The sequence below is a fragment of the Ornithodoros turicata genome, chromosome 3, assembly GCF_037126465.1.
Source record: "Ornithodoros turicata isolate Travis chromosome 3, ASM3712646v1, whole genome shotgun sequence".
In the NCBI taxonomy this organism is placed as follows: domain Eukaryota; kingdom Metazoa; phylum Arthropoda; class Arachnida; order Ixodida; family Argasidae; genus Ornithodoros; species Ornithodoros turicata.
In genome coordinates, this window is record NC_088203.1 from 42,887,069 (window position 1) to 42,892,716 (window position 5,648).

Genomic DNA, 5,648 nt, shown 5'->3' on the forward strand with positions numbered 1-5,648 from the left:
TTCGGTGTATGCGTCACATGTTTAGTCGTCGTTTCACGTCGTTACAGCGCCACATGTTTAGTGCAGACCCAACAGCGGATTTCCATCGCATTCGCAAAAAATTGAAGAATATTACCAAATTAATGAAAAACGATTAATAATCTCAGATAAGCATTGACATTGTGTTGTATTGCTTCTCTTTTTCACTCATGTAATGGCCTTCGCGGTCTTTTGGGTTTGTAAATAATAAATAAATTAATTAAAAACAAAGGTCACACAATCCGAAAAGGTACTTCATCTCATTACCGGCAGTCAGTACTTAGTAGGCAGTACTTAGTTATATTGGGGTCCGAGGACATTTTTTCATACCGTTCACCCGTAGCCCTCCTTATGGGGACATTTTCTCCGGGGTCATCCTTCCCGGAGACTTTCCTTCCGGGGACACTTTTTGCAGACACATTCTTTCCGGATCCCGTTATACGCAATTACGAGTCCATAGATCTTCGACTCGTATGTATCTTTTTAATTGTGCGCTTTAGGGACGAAGTGCAAATTAAGAGGTTGTAACAACAACGTAAATGATGACGATGACGTGGAGTGTTTCACTGCCGCGATGTATATCAAAACAAGCACTAACGCAGTGATTGAGTTCCACAACAAAATTCTGCATTTTTGCGGCATATAGACATGATACGCTTTAGCCTCGCTATTTAAAAATAAGAGATGAAAAAGTGTTTAGCCTTCCAAGACATTCTGCTTTTGTGACCTTTGCGGGTCACTGCACTAAGGCGGGGGAAATACGACGGGTGCATCGGGGCGGTGGAGATGAGCCGGTTGTTTCGTGTCGGAGTCACCAAGGGTTAAAAAACAAAAACAAACGAGGCGCCCTTCGCGATGAAATTTGCTGGGTGTTATTTCCAGCCGCTTGTCCTAACCTCCAGTAACGCTTTAATCGCACTTTATTAATTAATCGGGCATCCCAATTGTTTCCCAGCGACGTGCGCCTCACGTAGACTTTTACTTTTGGTACAAGAAAAAAAAAAAAAAAAAAAAAAGAAAAAGGAAACGCGCAAGACACGAAAAGTACCAGAGAGCGCTCCAACGTCTCTCTCTCTCTTTTATTCATGCAGAGCATCTTGTCGTTTTTAAAGACACGGTTTAAATACACTTTTTAAAGACACCCTCTATATTCAAATGAACAAGGATATCGACGTAAAACGTCAAGTTGGACCTGTTTTTAAGGCATGACGGATAAAAGCTCTAAAACCAAGACGAAGGACGAGATACACAGGTAGCGGTACCTGTGTGTGTCGTCCTTCGTCTTTGTTTTAGTACTTTTAGACGTCATAATATCGAATCCGCGTTTGCACATTTTACGAATGTGCAAAACTTGCTGCATAATTGTCTTTATGCTTGCAATGTATGTTTGCCGGTGCACTAATAATTATTTGCTAGAGATACCACGCAAATCATCACTTTCAGCGCTATGACACAGCCCCAACACCCTTTTCGTTTTCTTTTAAATAATCAATCAGTCAATCAATCACCCTTTTCGTCTTTTTCTTCCCTGTTGCCCGTGGACCGAAATGTCCGTGCACCGAGATGTCCGTGCACCGAAGTGTCCGCGCACCGAAATGTCCGTGCACCGAAATGTCCGTGCACCGAGATGTCCGTGCACCGAGATGTCTTGCACCGAGATGTCTTGCACGGAAATGCCCCTGCACCGAGATGTCCGCACCGAGATGTCCTGCACCGAGATGTCCGTCGCCCATGAATATAGAGTGCGCAATTTTACAAAGTGACCTTGTGCCCCTCTCGATACGCTCATGCCTGCGTCACCAGGATCTTCCAAGACACGAGACGGGAAGATTTAAAATCATATCATTATTTAACCACTAAAATTAACGAATTTTCTATATCTGTCCAATTCAGTTTAGCGAACGAAAGCCACATTTTAGCGCCCGTTATGCTTAGTAGGGCGGAGACGACTGAACAGTACGGCGGTTAGTTTATTATTAGGTTGGTCCAAGTTCAGTGTTTGCACCGCTATGTCCAAGTTAGTCTAAGTTCGCTGTTGGCAGTTTCCCGCGCGCAACTGTGCATTGTATAGCCAGATAGCATTTATTTACAGTAGTTTGTTTTGAAATGGGGATATCGATCACTTTATTCCGAGGTACACCCAAGTTCAGCTAACAAATAAAAAGTCAAGTATATGAGCACCATAAACGATAAATAAAATCACATCACATTAAACCGCGAAATAAAATTACGTATAAGTGCGGTGAAAGAGGCGGTGAGCAATTGTCCGGCTTCAGCGGTTCTGTGGTGAGCAACTGTCTGGTGAGCAATTGTCCAGTGAGCAATTGTCCTGGATCCCTTGAATTGGTCCTAAAGTATGTAAAGTAAAGTAAAGTAAAGTCCTAAAGTCCTAAAGTTTAATGGCAGACATTTTGTCCAAGTACATGGCGCAGCGATGGGATCCCGCGTGTCACCTATAACTATATGCAAACCTCTTCATGGGTCAATTTGAAAAGAGGGCCCTTGAATCCTTCCCCGTACAGCCGCTCATTTTCCTGAGATACATCGACGACATTTTTGTTGTGTGGCCAGGTGACAACTCTTCCTTGTTGTCTTTCTTTGAACAATTCAACTCCTTGCACAGCACTATCCAATTCACCTGCAACTATTCCAATGTTTCAATCAATTTTCTTGATGTCACTGTCTCCATTCGGTCTGGAAAACTAGTCACCGACCTTTATAAGAAACCAACCGATAGACGCCAGTATCTTCATTTTAATAGTTATCACCCCAAGGTCCAGAAAAGAAATATTCCTTCTGAGCAATTCACACGACTTAAGCGCATATGTTCCAATACCGACGATTTCCACAGACGCGCTCAGGAAGCGTAACTATCCCAGCAATCTAATTGAAAATGCTTTCACCAAATCATGCTCGCTGGACAGAGAGGCACTTCTTTCCAGCCAACCTAACGAGGAACACAGAAACATTACTTTCGTGACCACCTACAACAAAGCCCTTCGTAACACGAAAACAATTTTTCAGCGCCATCTTAACATTGTACACAGTGACGAAAAATTGAAAGAACTATTTCCTTCGGGAACCGGAACAAATGTTCCCGGAAAAAATGTCCCCGGAAGAAATGTCCCCGGAAAAAATGTTCCTGGAAGAAATGTCCCCTGGAAAAAATGTTCCCCGGAAAAAATGTCCCCTCGAGAAACATCCACTTTTAGTACGCCTGGAATTTTTGCGAAATCCCCGGTTGCGATATTGCAGGTCTTGAAGTCCTCGGGCTAAAAATAAATACTAAAATTCCTAACCACTTACTAAGTGTTTTTACTTGGAAAGCTCGACCTACCTTCACTTACGATTTCTCGTAGCGAATACACTACAATCAATTGTCACGTTCGTTGATACAACGTGCACACTTCGCTGGGATATTCTTATTTTGTTTCTTTCTTATACTAAGACGTATATCCTGCGTGACGTCGTACTGACTGAGGTGCAATCAGAAGGCCGGGATTTTGAGACTAGATTTTAGGCCTGATGACACAGCTATCTTTTCAGGTTTGAGGGAATTAACGTCTCCCTAGTATTTTTCTTCATCAACACCAACATCAACATATAAGCGGGACGTACTTTTATCTGTACCAGCTCGCGTGGAGTAGCGGTTTGGATGATCGCCTTTCACGTCGAGACTGGGAGGTGGCACGGGTTCGAATCCTGTCACCAGGTGTGCTCTCTGAGGTTTTCCCTGGGTTTTCCGTCGGACTTTCCTGACGAATATTGGCACGCTTATCCCCAAAGTCGGTCCAGGACGCATACTAACCCCCTATCACCCTCCCTCCTGCTGTCCTCTGTCCACGCCTGTACACCGCGTACAGCAACAGTTGCTTCGCGGCGCTAACACGGAAAAAACATTTTCTCTGCTAATTAGCACAAAAGTGAAGTGTCCCACAAAGTAGTACGCCGTCCAGTTTCAACAAATCAGGAGAGAAGATGTCATTCGGAATGGCCAGGAGCATGTCAAGTTCTGTTTTAGAAGTGCGCAGATCGACGTGCAGGGTGATGTGTAAAAATAAAATGTGTGTGTGGGGGGGGGGGGGGAGCAACAAAATTGACAGGCAAAAATGTATTTCAATATGTCTAGCGGTGTCACATCTCGGGAGCCCCATGACTGTACAGGCCGCTTTGTTGCAAGACACAACGAAGTAAATTCACCAAAACTGACCCACAGCGACTCCTTAGGCAAAGAAATGCTATGTGTGAGTAATTTTAAAATGGAATTGAATACGAATAAATTAAGCGACTCGTTTAATAACCGTAATTGGATACATATACAACATATATTGGAATACAAACATGTACGGTATATGTATGCCTAAATATAGCGCTTACTCTTTTTTCCCTACATGTGCCGGGGGGGGGGGGGTATATGTTTATTCACACAAAAAGGAGATGCCGGCCTTGCATGTGCAGCTTCGGGACTATTCAAATATATTCGGTTTAGTAGAAGCATCAATTCGATTTGGAACTCGAACATTGAATTCCATATTTGATTCGGAAATGGAATAGTATATACGATTACTTGCTTTGGTGCTCAAAAATCCAAACGTTCACACCGTCCTAGTAGAAAATCAACGTCCGAAGTCAACCAGTCCACGCCTACCAAAAGTGAATTTTCCTCAGGGGACATTTTTTCCGGGGACATTTCTTCCAGGGAACATTTTTTCCGGGAACAATTTTTCCGGGGGCATTTTTTCCGGGGTCATTTTTTCCGGAGACATTTCTTCCTGGACCCATTTCCTTCTGCCCCCATTGTCACATTCCGCAGGTCAAGGAATATCCGGAATATCCTTACTTCTTCGCGTTTGCGCCGTACTACAACACCTGGTTCGGGTCCCTGCAATGGCACACGCTGCCAAATTTGTAATCTTATTTCTACCTGCACCTTGGTCTCCAGTACCATAAACAACTACACCTTTCAAATTAAACAATCTTTGCACTGTAACTCATTTAACATTTGTTATCTAATAACATGTATGAAATGCAATGTTCAGTACATTGGTGAAACCTCCAACACCATGCGTCAGAGGTTTTACGGTTATAAATCCGACATTGTCAATAATCGCCCCACTCCCGTTGCTATACATTTTAATCTTCCCGGGCACGACATGGATACACACCTGTCTATTGCAATTCTGGAATCTGGCTACACCGGGCGACGGACATCTCGGTGCAGGACAATTCGGTGCAGGACATCTCGGTGCGGACATCTCGGTGCAGGGGCATTTCGGTGCAAGACATCTCGGTGCACGGACATCTCGGTGCACGGACATTACGGTGCACGGACATTTCGGTGCGCGGACACTTCGGTGCACGGACATCTCGGTGCACGGACATTTCGGTGCACGTGCAACAGGGAAGAAAAAGACGAAAAGGGTGTTGGGGCTGTGTCATAGCGCTGAAAGTGATGATTTGCGTGGTATCTCTAGCAAATAATTATTAGTGCACCGGCAAACATACATTGCAAGCATAAAGAGCAATTATGCAGCAATTATGCAGCAAGTTTTGCACATTCGTAAAATGTGCAAACGCGGATTCGATATTATGACGTCTAAAAGTACTAAAACAAAGAGGAAGGACGACAC